Source organism: Martes martes, assembly GCF_963455335.1.
Source record: "Martes martes genome assembly, chromosome: 14".
NCBI classification, from domain to species: Eukaryota; Metazoa; Chordata; class Mammalia; order Carnivora; family Mustelidae; genus Martes; species Martes martes.
In genome coordinates, this window is record NC_137902.1 from 88,552,938 (window position 1) to 88,573,989 (window position 21,052).

At 45.4% G+C, this 21,052-nt stretch overlaps 1 pseudogene across 1 annotated transcript in view; it reads left to right on the forward strand.

The window, feature by feature from the left end:
• LOC308355050 (contactin-associated protein-like 3) overlaps window positions 1–21,052 on the forward strand; it is a 141,381-nt pseudogene that overhangs the window by 75,853 nt on the left and 44,476 nt on the right. The window contains exons 8-10 of the transcript in view: window positions 2,112–2,369; window positions 6,798–6,944; window positions 14,828–14,999. The product of the transcript in view is annotated as a contactin-associated protein-like 3 (transcript). The remainder of the gene's footprint in view (window positions 1–2,111; window positions 2,370–6,797; window positions 6,945–14,827; window positions 15,000–21,052) is intronic.

Below are 21,052 nucleotides of genomic sequence, written 5' to 3' on the forward strand. Positions count from 1 at the left end.
GGCAGGCGGACCCCTCAGACGGGGTCCGCCTGCCTTGACTGTTGTCAGGCTTTCGTCTCGCCACGCGGCTGCAGGCCATCCCCCCGGGCCGGCGTGTTACGGAGCTGGCGTCTGTCCCCCCGGCCGGCGTGTTACCGAGCTGGCGTCCGTCCTCCCGGCCGGCGTGTTACGGAGCTGGCGTCTGTCCTTCCACGTTTGGTTCCTTAGACCCGAATCCTCTACAAGCAGTGCACCCAGCTTTGTGAATATCGATGCCTCCATATCGAGTGTCGTTTACAGAAATGGGATGGTTTTATGTAAGCTTTTCTCCATCTCCATTTTCCAACTCAGCGAAACCTGTGGGAATGCTTTTTTTTTTTAAGACTTATTTATTTTTTATTTATTTATTTTTTAGAGAGAGTATGAGCGAGAGAAAGAGAGGATCTCTCAAGCAGACTCCCCACTGAGCTCAGAGCCACACATGGGACTCAATCCTGGGACCCTGAGACCATGACCTGAGCCAAAATCAAGAGTCGGTCACTCAGCCGACTGAGCCACCCAGGTGTCCCGATTTATAAGAGAGTTTTAGGTTTGATATATCACCTTATGTCATTAATGATCCAAATATTTCCTCAGATTAACCAATTTTCTATGAAATATAAGATCATGTTATAATATAATTATATATCATATATCATATCTTTTATATTAAATGTTATGGGCCATGTTGAGTATATAAATGCCTTTATTGATACATAGCCAATGTCTCAATGTATTTTTTTAATAGCTTTGTAGTATTTGGTCTTGCTTTGAAATACTTCTGAAACCCTAGACTCTAGATACAGTCTCAAGGATTTTCCTGTAAAAAGTTTTAAGGCGGTTTCATTTATTTATTTACTTTGAAACTGAAAAAAAATTAAGTCTTCAACTGTCTGGGCTTTACTCTTTGTGTGGATCAGTAGTTATTTTAGGTCTCACGGGTACCCATTCATGCCTGAGTTGTTTAGTGATCAGACCCAACCTCCGCACACAGGCTTGAATCTTACCTCTCACCACATACTGACTGTACCTGTGGTCTCAGATCTTTCTGTGGGTCAGTCACTGGGCTCTGCTGCTGTGTTTACCCCATACCAATGCCATATTGACTTGATTACAGTGCTTTTATGGTATATATTTTGGAGAGGAAGGACAATGTTTGGGCACATATTCCTCTGGAATTTATGAAAATTTATCTAAATTTTTAAAAGAATTTATTTACTTGAGAGAGAGAGAGAGCACATGCAGGGGGAGAGACAGAGGGAGGGAGAAGCAGACTCCCTACTAAGTCCTTGATCCCAGGACCCCGAGATCATGACCTGAGGTGAAGGCAGAGGCTTAACCCACTGAGCCCCCCAGGTGCCCCACTTAATTGGAGTTCTTTTAAGAACTTAAGTTCCTTTCTCCCAAACACTATGATTAAAGGTAAGTTTGCTCCTGGAGCAGTAGATATAATGTAAAGCTCAAAGGTGTGTTTTTTAGTAAAATAGAATGAAATAAAAGCAACAGGAAGCCAGCGGGTCAGGCTGGGGAGAGCATGCTGGTTGACACGGCCCATGGGAGCCTCTAAGAGGCTGACAGCCCACTCAGGCCGGCCACACCCCTGCCTCAGATGGGCCGAGGCTTAAGGCCTGCCTGAGCCAGATGTTTGTGTCCCCTGAGTAATGGGTGTGTAAGCATTCACACAAGCAAGGGGAGTGCAGGAAGGGCCCCGGAGCCGCTGTCCATGGTGCTGGGCTTCGTGCCGCACGTAAACAGCCAGTGCCTCGAGGTATAAGAAATCTGGCTCCTGTGTTGTGTCCTGCGCCCAGCACAAGGCCTGGGAAAGACGTATCTCCAGATTCCTTTGCCAATGCCCAGAAATGGAGGAGACAGAACTGCCCTAGAAGCCTCAGAAGGAGGTTTGCCCAGCCAGGGCAGTGTCACGGTTTGAGGGACCTGTCAGGTAAATCTGGACTGCAGCTGGGTGGGGAAGCCTAGGTCTTGGGTCCTTGCTTGCTGGAAGGTTGATAGGAAACTGCACCTCTTGGAAAGCCCGTTGTTCATGAAAGCATCCCTTCTGCCCCTTCCTAAATCCTTTTCCACTGTATTCACAGGGAAATGTGTCCTTCTCGTGCTCACACCCTCAAATTTCGCCCGTGACTTTTCCGAGCTCCAGGAGTTACTTGGCTCTGCTGGGCACCGTCGGAGAGGACAAGGTATTGGTCGCTTTCCAATTCCGAACGTGGAACAGGGCAGGGCTGCTGCTGACCACTCAATTCCGACATGGGCCAGCGGCTCTCGTCCTCGTTCTTAATGATGGAAAACTCAGGCTGAGTCCCAGCCCCGACACCCGGCGAGGGACGTCACAGCAGGTAATAGGCGTTTGCTGTGACCGCACGGTCCTTCTGTCACCTCTGCGTTAAACGTTGACTGAATCAGTAAGATACTCGTAATCCTTCTAGAGGGAACTAGAGTTCTTTCACCTTTGAACTAGGTACCTCCAGGCTGTTGGTGTGTGAGTCAGTGTGAGCCGAAGTTAGCTGCAGATCACACATACCTCTCAAAAAGTTTAAAAAATAACCTTGTTATCAACTGATGGTGGGGAGTTGGCAGTCCGCTTGAAACACTGGAGAACAGTAGCCTAAGTTAGAGTCCTGAGAAAAGAGGTTCCTTATACCGTCTTTTGAGTCTATACACACACCAGTCATAATATTTGAAGTTACAGTTTTTCCCAGATTTTCTGTTCCTTCGGGAATCCCTGTTTCGAATGAGGCTTCTTATAATTGTGGGTGAATGTTCTGCTTGGCTTCCAAGAAGGACCCACATTTCTAAACTCCCTTCCGGGGTTGTGTTATCCTCGGAGTCTGGGGACTGTTTTGCGTTAGAGTGCTGGTGAAAATGTAGAGCCAGGTAGGTGTCACTCCACGAGTGTTGACTACGGAAGGAGCACCTTGCCTGACCCAGGTTACCAGGTCAGGATTGAAAGCCAGGAATGAAATGTAGCTCCTTGTTTCTCTTTATAAATAAAAGAAAAAATCTGACCACTGGCATAGGGAGTTCCCTTTTGGACCTCAGCAGATGAGCACAACCAAGTCAGGTTTTGGAAACTGCTTCACTCTTGGTTTGTGTAGATTTACAAGCTGCGTGCCTTATTAATGAAGAGATGGTGTTTTGCTGTTGCTTCATGTGAGTACACACCGTTCTCCCTTCCAACACGCTGGGAGTAGTTATTTAACTTTTTTTGAAGGCTGGCACTGAAATATTATAGAAACTTTTATCGAATTGATTTTTTAAGCTTTCACTGGGCAATGCGTTAGTTTTTGGAAGCAAACCAGAGGTGCATTTTTCTTGCTGTTTTTTTTAGAAGCATTTGAGGGGTGATTTTTGTTTTGTTTTGTTTTGTTTTTTTACCTTTGAAATACAGGCCTGCTTCCAAGATACTCAGGTCTGGTTCCAGACCACCCCAATACAACAAATATTGCAATAAAGTGAACCAAATTGATTTTTTTTGGCTTCCCCACGCATATAAAAGTTATGTCTGCAGCATACCATGGTCTGTTACATGTGCAGGAACTTTATGTCTGGAAAAACAATATACGTGCCTTAATTTAAAAAAATACTCTATTGCTAAGAAATGGTGCCGCGTGAGCCTTCAGCGCGTTGTAATCGCGGATCACGGATCAGTGTCACGGATGTCGCCATGATGGAAGCGTCTGAAGGGTCGTGACACAGACGCGCAGCAGGAGCAGATGCTGTCGGAAACGTGTCCCCGAGAGACACGCTCCGGGCAGGGGCCATGAGCCTTCCGCTGGGGAAAGGCGCGGTGTCTGCAAGGCACAGAAAGCGAGGAAGAGGAGACAGATGGCGACTGCTTTTCATTCCAAACCCTGGATGAAGCGCAAAAGCACCTACCAAACCAAGAACCAAAGTTGAAAGGCTGAGTGAGACGTAATCACGCCAGATGCCAGGAAAGGACACCCGGTCACCGTTCATCCTGCTTCCCGCTTTTGGGTCCTATTTCCGAATAGTTACCTCACTGTGTTTGTGAAGGGATCTGGAAAGGTCCGGAGTGTACAACCTAGTGTCCGCGCGCTTGTGGAGCCGGGCCAGTGGAGCGTGGTGGGGACAGAAGGTCAGTGGGGGGGAGGGGAGCGTGCTTTCCCTTTCTGTAGGAAGAGACAGAGTCCACCCTTTCCCAAAGGGCCTCGACTGCCCAGGGCAGTGTTCTCTGCGATCAGGACGGATTTTGCACAAGCTGGTGGGAGACGTGTGTGAGAGGACTCACCTCCCAGGCCCATTTCCAGAACCACCTCTGTGCTGCTAGGGCTGATGGGCTCGAAAAGTGCCACCTGTGTTCTCCCCAAGCCTCGGGTCCTCGTCTTCAGAGGGACACTACTGTGACCGATGGTAGAAGAAATGATGTTGAGCCTACAGACCACGAGCCCCGTGCCTGCTAGTCAGCAGTCACTCCAAAACCTTTAGTTCTCATTATTCCAAAACTAGTCCCAAGACCATCACTGCCGCGCCACCCCCCCCCCGACCAAGACTGCAGCCTTTGTGGAGCTGGGAGGTGGGTGGGACAATGAGCCTCGTGTTCCCAGTAGCACAAATCAAACCCCCCCCGCCCCTCCCTTCTCCATCCATCCTTTGACTGTAAGTGCTGCCTGGGAGACAGGCCGTTGTTCCATCAGAAGTGGGGAGGGTAGAAGACACACAAAAGAAACACAAAGGTGAGAATTATAATGGGGAGAAACAGAATGATCGTAAGAGCAGGCATTTCACTTTTAAATGAGAATGCCGAATTTTATTAAAAACAGTTTTTTTATTATAGAGGTAAATGGCATCTATTACCCATTGAAGGAGATATTCTGGAGTGTTTTCTGCAAGTTCTCCCAGGAAATAACTCTTTGTCCTAGACAGGTGGGGGGAGGAGGGGACAGGAAGGAATTTTAACATCAGATTTTATTTTATTTTTTTAAAGATTTTATTTATTTATTTGACAGACAGAGATCACAAGTAGGCAGAGAGGGAGGTAGAGAGAGAAGAAGAAGCAGGCTCCCTGCTGAGCAGAGAGCCCGACATGGGGCTCGATCCCAGAACCCTGAGATCATGACCTGAGCAGAAGGCAGAGGCTCAACCCACTGAGGCACCCAGGTGCCCCATTAACATCAGATTTTAAATGGATGTGGTTCCCTCCCGACAGATCATGTTAGGTAAACTTCAAAATAAATATCGAATGGCAAGAGTGGAAGGGACACTCCCAGGTTCTTGTTTGTGGATACGTGGCCGTATTTTCTTTGGGGCTGATACACCCATGAGCTAGAAAATAACTTCTGGCCCTTGCAGGTTGACTTCCAAACTTAGAGGGCTCTAAGCAGTCAGAGCCTTTCTCATTTGCAAGAGGTATAGGGTAATCTATCAGGACAATTCCCCAAGACGATCAAATGAGAGTCAGGCAGGCTCATTTGTGAGCTTGGGCACAACATCAAAGAAATTAAGAGTCTCACTTTGTTTTCAGTGAGCTGAAGTATTTGTTTATGACCTGTTTCCCTGTTGGGCAAGATAATTTCTACAGATCCCAATTGTTCACTGTGCTCCTTCACAGCAGCAGGTGTCTCTGGGGCTGTGACAGTGGCCGTGACCTCCCCGTGGATGGGAGGAGTCCCTTGCCTTTGAACGAATGACTCGCTTTGACCAATGGAATATGGGCATGAAGGCAAACACAATTCCCTCATCCAAAGTTAATGTTAATATTTAAAAATATTTCCTACTGGTTTTTGTCCATTTTTAGACAGTGATTGAGTATGCACACACACACACACACACACACACACACACACACACACTTTAATGTGGTGCTTTCTAAACTTTACATTTTGTTCTATGAATTTTCATGTTTTAGCAATACTTAAGTTGCTGATACATTTTTTCTAAAGAGTTATATTGATATATATGATATATTTTTCTAAATAGTTTACCAAGATTATATATGGTAATAATACATGAAAGTAGGGACAAGATTTTATTTTTATAACAACACTTTTGGAAAATCTTATGCTTCTCAACATCCTAAAATATTAACAAACTAGAAGAGGGGGAAGTATGCCCTGTGCCAGGGGACTAGGATATTTGGTCATGTTAGGTTGTTCAGGATCCTGTTGTGTTAGTCCTTAAAGCCCTAGCACTGGGAGAAACTAAGATTGCGCTGTCCAGGGCAGAATGTTTGGACTGTCCACTCTTGATTCTTCCTTCCCCCTTCAATTCAGCTTGCTTTCTTTTCTCTTTTTTTCTCCCTGTACTTTTCTGATTTAACCGAGCAATGAGAAAGTGAAACACAGCCACTGCCGTGTGCACATATGTCTTAATACTCTTAACTGACCACAGTAATTTTTGCTAGAATATAATTTGTGTTAGAACACGACTGGCCAATCTATGACTGGGAGGTCAGAGGCAAGGACCCTCTGGAACCACACATTTACTCAATGAGCCTCACTCCGCAGGTAACCCCTTCCTCCTAGATAAACATGACCAGGATACCACGTGATCTCATTGCCTGTTAAGAAACCCCGAAGCCCACATCTGTCCCAAGCCTCTCCCTTTCTCTCTGAGAGGCCCAGCTGTCCTCTGTGGTCAGTCTCCATTGCCCAGCCAGCTAAATAACCTGGTGGGTTTCAGGTGAGTTCATGGTGAAGTTTGGTAGGGTGTCTAAGATCATGACTGTATTGTTCTCAAGCATGGCTCTGTGTAGCTGCATCTATAGGGTTTTTAGGAATATCTTACCCAATTTTGTTTACTTCCAGGTGCTGGATTAAGTGATGGGCAGTGGCATTCAGTGTCCCTCTCATTGAAAGTAAATCACCTGAATGTGATGGTGGACGGTGAGACAGCCTCTGTGGCTCATTCCCTGCGTGGGCAGATTGATTCAGGGGACACCTATTATTTGGGTGGTAAGTGAAAGGAGCTGGCGGTGCCGGCAGTCAAACCATCCTTGTCTTTCCAGCTCCTGCCTTCTGACAATCAGCAATTTTAAATGAAGGTTAATACTGAAGAGTGAGGTTTCTTTTTCAGTTTAGTCAATGAGAATGTTGAGCAAAGGCAGTAAATTTTTCTTAAGGACTTATTTACTTATTTGAGAGAGAGAGCACAAGTGGGAGTGGCAGAAGGAGAGGGAGAGAGGATCCCAAGCAGATTCCCCATTGACTGCAGAGCCCGGCATGGGCTCGATCTCATGACCCTGAGATCATAACCTGAGCCGAAACCAAGGGTGCTTAATCTATTGTGCTTAACCTATTGTGCCACCCAGGTGCCCCGGACAAAGGCGGTAAATTATGGCATAAAACGCAAGTCTACGGGGGGCCTTGTTTCGATGTGCATTTGCTAAGACTGGTTTTGAATTTAGCACTTGTTTTCACTGCAGTCACCTGGAAAGCTTCCAGAATGCTAGGACTTGTCTCTGTCCCTAGAGATCTGATTTCTCTGGCTCTGAGGCCCGATGCCCGGGGAGTGGGCTCTCCAGGTGACTCTGTGCAGGCCACTCTGAGGGTCCTCGCTCTCTGTCTAATCTTTTGTGCTTCACTGTATTTTCCGAAGACCAGATAACCCTTAGAACCTTTCCTTCAGGTGTTTTTATGCAACAGTTTACTTGTTGCACATGGGTGGTCTTCTTTTTGTCAGCCGCTCTCCTCCCCGGGTGGCCAGGTCCTCCGGTGTGGCCCAGGAGCCATGCATGGCAGCACCACTTTCAAGCCTGTCACAGGTGCAGACGTAACTCCCCCGACTTCGTGAGCCAGAATCTGCATTTCCCCAAGATCCCCAGCTGCTCTGTTGCCCTAAACGTTCAGGAAGCGTTCTGTTGCCCACTGTGTACGCACAAAGACGCCGTTGCCTACACCAGAGCAAGAGAGGAACTTAATGGCTACTGACACTCACTCACTACCTCTTGGTGAACTTTACCAAGACAACACCAGGCCATCACCCCGACTGTGGGAGACGGCGGGTTTGCTTGTTCAGTAGAACTTTGACCGAGTCTGTCCAGGATCCGTGCAGCCAGGGAGGGGGAGCTTCTGAGGGTAACAAATGTCCATTCTGAGGCATCCGTGTGAGGAGTCTGAGCCACCAGAACTTAGGCCTGTCGGTTGTGAGACTTCCTTCTAATCGTGGCTGGAAGCCATCCTTGATATTATTGCTGTTTTGCATTTTATGGTTGTTTCTTTCCAAAATAAGTTTGAGGTCATGGTGGAGATAATTTGATAGCCCAACAAGAAAGTATAAAATCCTCCCAAAGAGTTGACAGTAAGCCCACACAGGGCGTTTAATCTTTCAAGCCTCCTAAAGCAAGCATCACTGTGAGCGTGGAGTGGTGCCAGGAGCGTGAGAACATTGGATTGCTCACTCTCCCCACCTGCCAAATATGGTGCACCTCTGACCCAGACAGGTTTTTAAACCTTTATGCTTATGATGGATTTTAGAGCTCTGCAGAGGAACCGATTCCTTTAAAACTAAATAAAGAATTTATCTGGGAGCTGTAACTTAAAAGGTAAAAGATTTTGAAACACTAAAAGGGATAGGAAGAAAAATCCTTGCTGTATCGTTTAATGGTGCAAAATGGAATACTTGTTATTTTGTATTAAAAAGTAAAAAAAAAAAAAAAAACTTTCTAAAACCACAGAGTCTTCTCCCATATTTCAGCATTGGGCATGTTCCAAATGTGCAACGCACAGCTACATGAGAACAGGTACTTTCCATAAATACTTACATGTTGACGTGATATGAAGTCACTATGTAATTCATGTATGTATTTTAAAATACTACTCATGTTTCTTGAAAGAGCATTTGTGGGCTAACCCCCTAATGTACACAATTAAACACTACAATGCTTTTAGTGTCTCCCTCGCTCCTCTAAATTCTCACTCCCCCGGTTAAGGATTACCCTGCACCCCCCTTTTTTTACAAATCTTTGTATCACCTTTTTATGTTTTAATCAACGTGTAGCACCATGTCAGTTTCAGATGTGAGCATATGACTCAGTGTTTGTCTACATGAGGAAATAATCCCACAATAACTAGTTAATATCCACAACCATACATAGTTACAATTTTTTCTTGTTATGAAAATTTTAAGGTCTACTTTCTTAGCAACTTTAAAATAGACAAAGATATTATTAGCTGTAATCACCATGCTGTACATTGCATCGCTATGACTTATTTATTTTACAACTGAAAGTTTGTAATTTCTAATGTATTGCTTTTCTTTAGAACCTATATCCACGTAGGGGACTTCACACAGTAGTGTCCTGTGTTCCCTTGCTTTTCAGTTTACACACAGGGCACTGCCGTGGGCCTTCTTCTGGGTTCTTTTTACTGTTATTGCTGCCCCTGTTGTTCTAGATTAGTTTTGGGGATCCAGCCCTGCAAGTATTTATAGATAAAGTTAATTAATTTTTACTGCCCTGTGGTTTTGATGTGTACGACACCATGTTTCACTTATTAAATACGCCATCCCGTTTTATTGTAGAGCAACAACTTGATGGTGCCCGTTTTTTGCTATTATAAAAGATGTGATAAATATCCTACAGCTGCCAAGAATCATCTTGCCAGTGATTTTAAAATTTTCCTTATGTACAAACTATCAAGCTTTCCTAATAGGCATAGTCAATTTAATGAAACCACCTTTGGTGGTTTCCAGCCTTTGGTCTGTGAAAGGACCCTAGAGATTTGGAGAGAATGTGTTGAAAAAAAAAGCATAATAGGCTTTTCTTACATGTTTTCATAAAATTGTGTCGATGTGCAGAAAAACTGTCTCGTTAGTATAGTTTCCAATAACAAATCATATCTCTAAGATGAGCAGAATTACAAAGTTTAAACATCCCATGAGAGAGTATAATGACTTTTCTTCATTACCAGTTTGCTATTTTTTGGTTGTAATTAAAATTTGGCACTGAGTGGCAAAAATAATGTAAGATCTTGCAATCACAGCACATTATCTGTAACTAATGTATAAATTCAGAATGACCTGTACGTACTCTGCTGTAAACACCCACTTGATTCCTACAGAGCAATTCCAGGCACTGATTCAAACCAACGTATTCAACTCTCCTTTTTATACCAACATAACAGCATCTTTTTTCCTGGAGAAGGAATATACACTTTCCAAACAACCCAGATAATGCCATCACCAAGCTGGAGCAAACATTCAAAACCAAAACACCCCAATTTACTGATGTTAAATAAGAAGATGAGCATTATTTGTTGCGAAGGAAAAGCAGGAGAGGCAGGTCTAGGACCGGTGAACATGCAGCCCGATTCTCAGTAGTTGCGCTGTGCTCAAAGCTGTATGCACAGGGGAAGAATCCCTTGTTCAGAGCCCCTCGTCTGTATGGTCCGTTGGACTCCCCAGCTCTGTTCTGGGGAAGGGGGGGCAGCAGTTTCAAATTGAGTGGGAACTTTGAGACCCAAAGACATCAAGCCAAAGATGTTTTATCCAATCCCAAGAATGGTGTATGCCAGTGTCTCTTTAATTATCTTCTTAATGGATGTCCATTGGGACCAGAATATGCATTGCATTAACAGGGAAATTCACTTTATCCAGTGCACGCTCCATAGCAGTATAGCGGTATTGATGGCAGTCAGTGCCCCATGTTCCAAGACCCTCCTTAGCCCGCTCTCCTGATGGAGGTTCAGTGGCAAGTCCCTGCTCACCATGTGATCAGTGACTCTTTTTTGCTGTGCTTTCCCATAAGGGCAGGTTAGGGCGTCTTCCTATTACAGTTAGGGTGGCCACATAATTTATTGCCCAAACCAGGACGTTTTAGTGAATGTAGGGGATGATCTCGATAATTATGGCAGGACAGCAGGCATAAAGCAGGACTCTGTGGCTTTCTTTCCATGACAAAGTTCCTCTCAAAGATTCGTAGCCTTTTTACATGTGATGCAGGTTTCCCTTTTCCCTTTTCTATTTCTCCTCTGTGTGAGCTTTGTTTGTAAATTGTTCTTCTGACAACAGTTTTGCTCTACGCTACCTACACAGAGTTCGGTGCCTGCGGGGAGGGTAGTGGGAAGCTACTGTCCTCTGGATTCCTTTTGTGGAATCATGGTGCTGTCCACCAGCACACATGCCCTGCAGAGTTGGGAAACATTAAGTTATGCTCTGAATCTCTCGAGGGTCCTTGTGTGTGTGAGGCCTTAGCAGACCAGGGAACAATGACGGCTGTAATGAGGTCTCACCTCATGACCCATTCTGGAGTCATGACATCCAGAGACAATTTCTCTGTCATCCTCAGAGGTACTTAAATTTCTGACTCCTTCCATGGTGATGGGTATGTGCCATTGACTTAGCAATAACTATCCCCTGTCCACTTGCACTGTCCGTCCCGATTCAGGTCATGGAGGAATGACCCTCTGCCATCTTACCATTGGGACTTCGGGCAATCTGTGTGGATGAACAGACAGCTGGTGGTCTGGGCTTGTTTTGGGCCGTGGCACCCCTTGCTTCTTGACCTCTCTCTCATAACTGGAGCAAGGAAGGACTTTGCGGTTTGACCTTTCCTTCTTAATGTTCTGCTTTGGGAAAATTTTCTTTGTGGCCGCTGGATTCAGTTGAGTCTTTATAGGAACACTGAGGTACTGCACTATATATATATATATATATTTTATTTTTTTTTAGAGAGAGAGAGAGTGTGTGAGCAGGGATGGCTGGGGAGGGACAGGGGGTGAGAGATTATCTTGCCCAGTGCAGAGCCCAACACGGAGCTCGATCCTATGACTCTGAGATCATGACATGAGTGGAAATCAAGAGTTGGACGCCCAGCTGACTGAGCCACCAGGCGCCCCAGATACGGCATTGTATTTTAGATGCGTCTGAAGTTTGTGATCTGGAGAAAGGGGAAGGTTTATTGGCTGAACGTTTCTGATCCTGTATCCTAACATTCTCAGTCCCTAAGCACCGTTGGTAGAAGTCACCCATAAAGATGCAAAGACACACCAGGTGTCTTCCAAATATATCCAGCCTCCAGAAATTCGTTTACAAACAGAAATGTGCATATTTTCACATAAAACAAGGAAAAAGGAAAGGGAACCTGGACAGTTTGTCCGTTCTTTGTGATGTAACATCACATTTGAAGTGTCGACGTCTCCATGAGGCTAATTTACGGGGCTTCATTGTGCCCAACAGTGGGTTTCACCGGACGAAGGCCTTGGCTGGTTTGGGGTGTATTTGTCAGGAATGCAAAGCCTCAGTCACTGAAAGAAGAGGAAGGATGACCGTGTGCGTCTTGTGGAGATTCTTAGGTGCAAGACTGTGTCCATTGGGCAGGAACGAGAGGAGGCTCCGTCTTCAGTCCCTGCCCTTTGAAGGTGCACCAGTGACCCTCATGACAAAAGTTCAGAGAGAGGAGAATGAAAAACATATAGGTATAATGAGTAAAATATTTATGAAATTACTGATTCCAGGGGCACCTGGGCGGCGTAGTTCAATGTCTGACACCTGATATCGGCTCAGGGCATGATCTCATGATCTCGAGATCCGGCCCCACGCTGGGCTCCCGGCTTGAGTCTCCCACCCTCTGTCCCTCCTCCCCTTGTGCTGTCACTGTCTCTCTCTCTTTCTTTTTCTCACAAAAACAAATAAATCTTTCTAAAAAAAATTACTGATTCCATTTCATTTAAAAAATAAGAGACTTCTAAAGTAACCTCAAATCCCACCTGTAAATATTACCAAAAACTTCCTTAATATTTAAATGCGTGGAAAATGATTTTTTAATGATTTTTTTAAGAAAGATGAATAGTTATGACTCTGTATTTAACAAATTAAAAGAAAACATTCTCCTGGTAATGATGTCAATGAGACATAATTGTGTAAGGCACAGAATGAATTAAATAGGTGAGTTTCTCAGGAAGCATACAATTTGTTTCACAATTTCTTGGAATTAAAAGAATATTAAATTATTAAAAAGTGTTGTGCTCCTACTGTGTTTGCATCTGAAGGTAAAATACTCAATTAAGTGAATGCTTTGAGGTTTTATCCCACGTGGCTACAGGTAGGTTCCCCAGGAAGCTGGCTCTCTGCTTGGGAGACTCACGTGTGCCGTGGTTTAGTGAGGTTAGTTCTCGGGAACGACCCCTGCCGAGGGGGAGAGCAGCTGGGATGAGCGAGGCAAGGCGAGGCGTGATGCCGCAGAAGCCTCAAGGGAGCTCTGAAGAAGCGTTGCCCCTCAGGGACGTCCCCGTGGAGGCTGTGGGTCACGGACCCACCCATTGCACCCATGGGCGCTGGCCGTCCCTGGGGACGGTACCACCCATGAGACTCCACTCCCCGCAGCCAGGGCAGCTCCTGGGGAGAACCTCAGCCTCAGTCCCCAAAATCAGGGGCGTGTGTGAAATAGAGATGAAGCTGTGTCTGTAGATTTCTCCGCATGGTGGCCTTTCACCAAAGCATTTGCGGTGAGTGTGTTTCTCTTTTCCTGTCCCCGGGAATCTGGTGGCGCAAACATCGAAGGACCTGCGATTGCTTTGAGGGCGGCTCCGCAGAGGGTGGGAGAGCACGTGCCAGCCTGCTGGCCCCACGAGGGGAAGGAGGCAGCTCTGAACCCCGATCGGCTTTGACTTTGATTTCAAAGCTGGGTCCTTGCTCATCATGGGTGTAAGAGCCTTGTCTTCGTGGGAAACCAGGGGGATACAATAAAGCCACCGCCTAGGCATTGTGGTTTGTAACGGTAGAAGATAACCTGAGGCGGGTTCAAATTTTTAAGGGTGTTTTGGAGCAAACACTGATCCAAATCACACAACACTAAAGTAGAAGTGGTCGGGAGTGCTCCGTGGGCCGGAGCCGGGGAAGGGCTCCTGGGGAGGAGGGGCGGCAGCTCCGGCTGAAAGCGGGGGAGGCGGTCTGGGGCCACTGTCCGTAGGTTCTGGTTTCAGAGCGTCGAGGAGCCATGCGAAGCCACACAGAAATCAAGCTCATTTGCAGCCTCAGACTCTGGTTTGCTGTCCTGGGCCACTAAAGCTTTTGGTGAGTCACCGCAGTCTGATGGCCTCTTTCCTTCATTAATTTAACAGTAATTTTCAGCAAGCCAATTAGTGAATGCAGCAGAACTTGTAAAAATTTACTATTATTGAAAACAGTCAAAGCCCGTTTCTTCTTGCATGGGGTGCTCCAGGATGCTAACTTCTCCGTGATTCTCAGGGCCGTATCATTGAGATACTTGTTAACTGTGTGTGTGTGTGTGTGTGTGTGTGTGTGTGTGTGTGTGTGTGTTAAAAGGTATTTGACTAAAATGCCTCATTCAGAAACACTTGGAAATGTAAGTCATTTACATTGTCGTTAGATGTCTCTGACTGTACAGTCAAACCTTGTTTTAACTGTGTTGCGCTTGCACACGCACACACGCACACGCCTAGAGTAGGAACCTCACATACATAATTATTTCTCAAGCATTTTAAATTTTGTAGGTCCTAGTAGGCCTGTGATTTTTTCCTTCTGATTCTGTTATCCCATGGCCTTTACTTCATATAGTTCAATATCATGCTGAAAGGACCGATTTCTTCGGGTGGTTTCAAAAGAGAACTCAAACTCAGCTTAGAGGAAACGGGCCTTGACTCTACAGGTAGAGTCTATCTTCAGCTCATCTGTCACCAGCCTGGCTCGAGTTGTTATTTCTGTGCTTTACCAAAACCAGTAGTGTCTGTTCTCAGCCGTCCACGGCCCCGTCCTTGAGGAAGCGTAATCTTCAGGCATCTGAGAGCAGGAGGCGGCAAACGTGCACGTACAGAATACTGACAGCTGTTTCGGTCATGACTGTTGACTTTCTCCTTTGTGCGTCTCTGTGTTCATTCAGGCTGTCCCAACAGCAGCTCTGGCCCTGGATGCAGAGGTCCTCTGGCCGGGTTTCAGGGCTGCCTGAGGCTCATCTCCATTGGCGACCAGGCAGTGGACCCTGTCACGGTACAGCAGGGGTTGCTGGGGACTTTCCGTGACCTCCAGATAGACACCTGCGGCCTCACTGACAGGTAAAGCCCTCCCAGGTCATTTTGGCATTCCTGATTTCAAAATTTTTGGATAGTGGGTTAAGAACAAATGAGCCGCTGAGGGAGAGTACCTCCTTCTAGCCCCTTCTCTCTTCCTGATAGCCAACCCTTATGGAAAACTATAATTAATTGAAGACTAGAAAATGACCCTGTTTAATTTCAAACAGTTGCTCCTTTCAGATGGTGTCTTCTTAGAAGACATACTGTTGTGAGTTTTCCTTGCGTGTGTCCCCAAGCCTCTTAGTTTTTACAGAATCCTGTTCGTGGTGTTGTAATTGTTGACGAGTATAAATACTGATGAGTAAAAATACTTCTAAAAATTCTTTCACGGCACAAAACAGATTATAATATTCTAGAGAGATGATGCATTGTTGAGGACCAGGAGGTTGAAAGCCACATGTGGTCAGCGGGATTCACCCTACGGCCCCTTCTCTATGTGGAAAATGAAAAGTAACTCTTCCCCCTAGACGGGTCTCAGCCTTGGAGATTCCTAATCACACAAACACAAGGAGGAATGGAGGGAACCCAGTTACCACACACTGAGCACGGTACCGGTCAGTGAGGACACAGTGGGGGACGGGTGCAAGGGGACAAGACACAAACTTCCAGCTCCAAAAGAAGTACGTGTGGAGATGTAATGAGCAGCATGATGACTGTAGTGAATGCTGCTGTGCGTATTTGAAAGTCGCTGAGGATCTTGAAAGTCCTTGTCGCAAGAAAGAAATTTTTGTGACTGTGTGTGGTGCCGGATGTTAGTGAGGCTTCTTGTGGTGATCACGTCACAAGATACACAAATATTGACTCATTCTATTGCACACCTGAAACTAATATGTTATAAGTCAATTATACCTCAACTTAAAAAAAATAAAAGAAAGAAAACCCCCTAAACCGTAGGACGTTAAAATCGCGAAGTCTTGCAACTTTATTCAAACTGTCTTGTTTGTCACGCTCTTGGACTTTCAGGTTTTCTAGCTAAAAGGGATGGCTTAGCTTGATGACATTAAATTTTTTCTGGGCCTGGTATGTCTGCCCTTCCTGAAGCAGGACTGCCTTACGTTCCTGTCGAATAAACGAGCACATTCCCTCCCACATCTGTGCGTGGCCAACCTCTTCCAAGTTCACTCTGTGCAAAGTGCTTTGTGCAGTAAATCTATTCCCAGTTTAACAACACTAGTTGGAATCCCACGTCATGTCCAATAAAGTACAAGTTGTGTTGCAATTTGGCATTGTGTTAGAAAACCATAAGTTCCAGTAGCTTGAAATATTAACTCATAAGAACTTGCTTTCCTTAATGCACATGTTCATGGGTATCGTTTATATTCTGTTCATTTGTAGGGAAAAAAGGAGATTCAAAGAATTAGGCAAAAACTCTGAATCCTAATTCTCAGATTATGAAATGTATGCTGGCATAGGAACTAGCTTCGTCTGTAAGTTATAGCTCCCGCCAGCTCTGGACTCCTGAATCTTAGTATTGGGAGGGGGTTCAGAAATACTTGCTTGGAGGTAGGGGACAGCCCTCCCCAGTGGGAATGGCTGTCAGTGGCTCAGGAGGGTCAGGGGTCAGGTTGTTGTTTAGTCGTGGAGCTCATGAAGCTCACAGGAAGTTACTTCAGTGCCCTGGGAATTCCCGCACAAAGAATGATACAATCACTGTGTTTCTCTTTCATAAGAAATGCATGTTGCCCCTTTGTGCAGAAAGGTCTTTAGCCAAAACACACAAAAAACCCCAAAACAAAAAACCAACAACAAAATATGCATGAGGTATGCCTCTGTGTGTGTGTGTGTGTGTGTGTGTGTATCACCAAAATAGAAAGATTTCCCATATCACACCCAAAAATGGTTGTTAGAAGTACGTAGCAGCAATGGATGGGGACCTCTGGGATCTGGGATATTAAGTTTCCTTCTCCGCTCAAAGCAGAAACTGAGGTTCATGGCAACCCTGTAAGTGGGTCTGAAAAGAGCCATCGGCACCTTGGCTGATGTAGCCAATAGTTGTAATTTTTTATGGTTTTCGTGGTTTAACATCAGAAAACACGTCCTTACTCTGCCCTGTTAGAAACGTTCCCTCTTCCTTAGTGCTTCAGGCCACACCTCCACCTCCACATTCAACGCACCACGAAAGAGATTCACGTGGAAATACGACAGAGCAACCATCCGTGGCAGGCTCTTGCCGGCACTTGCTTCATCCGAGCCCGGCCGTCCGCCAGCCCACACCTTGCTTGTCCAGAGCCAGTCATGCTGTGCTCAGGTGAAGCTGAGATGTATGACTGAAATGCAGGGGATTTTGTAACTCTTATCTGTCAGGCAAAGGAGTTAATAATTCACGATGCGTAACAGCATCCTGGCCCAATGGCACAGCAGGTTATGAAAAGATGTTTGAAGCCAGCTGGGGATACAGGAGACCTTCCTGAGCTGCACAAGGATTCATGCATACGGTGCTTTGTGCACCCCAGGCTCCCATGACATGGGGAAAGCTGTGGGTCTTTGGGGACAAGGCTTCGGGAACGAGGTTATCGTGGTGAGGGATCATGTCTTACAGCAATTGTGTTTTGGACATTAGAATTTCATGTCCTATAACTCAGGTTACACAGTCCTTTCCAGGTTTCTTTTAGGATCACAGGAATGCCACCTTGAACATCTCTAGGCATGGACTGTACTGATGGGGCCGCTTTGCCCACCTCTGTGGACTTTGGCCAGCGTTCATCTTCTAGATGCTAAATGCAACATCATGTCCTCTACATGTTGTTTTTTTAGAGATCAGTAGACTGAAGTGGAACTGTGGGGGGGTTGTGGAGACATGCGGGACGGGTGCCTAATTTGTGCTGGGACAAGGCAGGGCTATCAGAGAGGAGGGAGAGACACCTTCCCTGGGGTGGGAGGTGGGTATGTCAGTTGAGTGAGAGAGGCTGGACATCTAGCAAAGGTTCAGCCATGAGCCCAAACGAAACTTCTGCCATGAGTCTGCCTGTTTGAACATGGCTGCTGTAGAAATTGGGTGTCTGAGGACAAGCAGCAGGGATGGTGAGAGATGGGGTTGTCTGGCTGGGAAGGGGCTACACCGCAGAGCCCTGGTGGCCAGCTCAAAATCCAGACACTGATCTAAGGTTCCCCCGGAAGTCACTGAGGGCTCTGTGCTAGGAAGCCACTTGCACAGCTAAGCAATACTGCTGACGGGGGAAGATGGTTTGGGTGTGGGCCACAGAGAAAGGGTGTGTGGCCCGGAGGCCAGGTAAGGGGCTGCCTACCCATGGGAGAAGGGATGATAGCCTGAGGTAGGGAAGAGAAAAATGTAGATGATGTACGTGGTGTTTGGTGAACAGAAGCACAAGCTGATGAGTGCGTGGCTATGGGGGGATGGAGGGGGACTGGTCAGGATGACCCTTGGGTTCCGGCTTGGACATCTGGATAAGGGGTGGTATCGCCACTCAATGGAACACTGAAGAAGCAGCACAATTTTTGGAGGCACAGAGTCACGAGGCTTAGTTATTAAATCTGAAGATATTTTGGGACTCATAGAAGTACAAAATCCTAAAGTTGAGGAGAATCTCAAGCGTGGCATCTATTGAAGTTTCCGTCTCAAAGTGGGGATCTCTTTCTCACTGTAGAGAAGAGAATCCTGCTTCTGTTCTATCTTTCGGGAATGAGACCCTTGTCCATTCACCAAATGCTTCATCAGTGTCCTCTTTTCCACCCAGATTTCTACCACGAGTCTTCATATTTCCTGCTCTAAGTCTAGGCACAGCTTACCCCCATAGTCCAACAAGTACTCAGTGAATTCCCTTCATTGGCTCTCCTCTAGGCTAACATCTGTTCTCTTAGCAATTGTTTAGAGGTCAAGGTGTTAAGCACTCTCTCAATCCTGATTGCCCTCCTCTGCACCAACCGTGGCCAACATCTTCCCTAAATACAGAAGAGACCTGGTCCATGCACGATATTTAGGATTCATAACCCCCCTCCCCAAAGAAACTGGTGCAGACTAAGCTCACCTCATCTGCGTGTAAGCATCACCAGCATGCTGGACTTGTGGTTTCCACCAATCACAAATGTGGGGGTGTGCCGCCATTTTAGTTTTCTTACTACAGCTGGTGCCTCTTTCTGGTCTTCCTTGTGCATGCTGGGTCCTGCCAGGAAAGCTGGAGGTTTGGGGTAAGGAAGCTGACCTCAGGTGTGTAGAGTCAAGGAAACTGTCCTAAATAGGCCAAGGACATGGGACAACAGTCACTAAGGGAAGGGCCCGGGTACAAACAGACCTGCTCTATAATCATTGGAGGTGAAGAGATGTTCTTCCATTTTCCCAAGAAGCTCACCTTCTAGTTCTTGGCATGGAATCAGGTGTCCCCACTCAAATGCCAGAAGACCCAGCAGGAGAGAGTTTATGTGTGTCCTTTGAATGACATTGGGCTCATTTCCAGCACTTCCTCCCAAATAGCAAAGGAGTGCTAACTGCATAGGAGTAGAAGGAACCCAAAGTTATCCATTCCTTTGACTCCTTGAGAGAAATAGGCATTGAGCTCCAGAGGATAACAAGTACTTATGTAAGTTCCTGCAAATGTATGAGGCTTTTGACTATATCAAGAGCTCTAACTGTGTATCAGGAGAGGCCATGCAGCTTGTCAGGGCCCAAGTAATCTGCCTTTAAGTTGATGTCGGTCTTCATTTCTACATCATTGACAAAGTTGTGATGCAGAACATTCCTTTGTGAGGATATTCACAAATTTGTTTTACCCATTCCTCATTTGATGGACACGTAGGTTGTTTCTACTTTTTGACTCTTATGAATAATGCTGATATAAACATGAATGTACAGGTTTTTGAGCAGACCTGTGTGTTTGGTTCTCTTGGGCAGATACCTAGGAGGGGAATTGCTGGGTCAGGGGTGAGTCTGTGTTGAACTTCCTGAGGGACTTCCAGCTTGCTTTCCAAAGTACCATTTTATATTCCCAGCAGTGACATAGAACCGTCCAAATCCTCCTCGTCCCTGCCTGTCCCTGTTATGATGTCTTTTTGATGAGAACCATTCCAGTGGGTGAGAAGTGGCATCTCGTTGTGGTTTTGATTTGTGCTTTCCTAATGACTAATGATGTCGAGCATGATTACATACGTGTATTTTCCACCTGGTCATCTTCTATAAGGCATCTGTTCATGATTATATACATGTATTTTCCATCTGTTCAGATCTTTTGGCTCTTTGGACCCAGTTTTTAATTGGTTGCTCATTGCTCTTATTGTTGAATTTTTAAAAGTTTAAAAAAATTTTTTTTTGTTTTTTTTTAATTTTTTATTTTTAAAAAGTTTTATCTATATTTTGGATATTCATCCTCTGTCAAATACGGATTTTGCAAACACAATCTTCTAGTCTGTGGCCTCTATTCTCATTCCCTGAAGTTTTAAATTTTAATGTAGCCTGAATTATCAATTTTTCTTTCATAGACCATATCTGAAAAGTCATTGCCATGCCCAAGGTCAGCTAGATTTTTCTCCTGCGTTCTCTTCTGGGAGTTTAACAGTTTGGTATTGTACAATTAGGTCTATGATCTAAGTTGAGTTAACTTTAAGTTCTTTTAATCTGTAATTAAAACACAGTTGACATATTGTATTAGTTTTCAGTGTACAATAGAGTGAATCAGCCATTACATACATTATGAAACACTCACCGTGAATGGTGTCGTTGCCACCTGTCACCACACAAACTCACTATAATATTATTGACTATATTCTCTATGCTGTATTTTTCATCCCTGGCACTTATTTTATAACCGGAAGTCTGTACCTCTCAATCCCATTCACATGTTTTGCCCTTCTCCTCTCCCCATCACCCAGCAACCACTAGTTTGTTCTCATATTTATGAGTCTGTTTCTCTTTTTTATGGTCTTTTGTTTGCTCATTTGTTTGTTTTTCTTTTAGATTCAACATTCAAATGAAATCATATGGTATTTGTCTTTCTCCATCTGACTTATTTCACTGAGCATAATACCTTCTAGGTCCATCCGTGTTCCATCAAAAAGCAAGATTTCTTTTATGGCCAAGCAGTCTA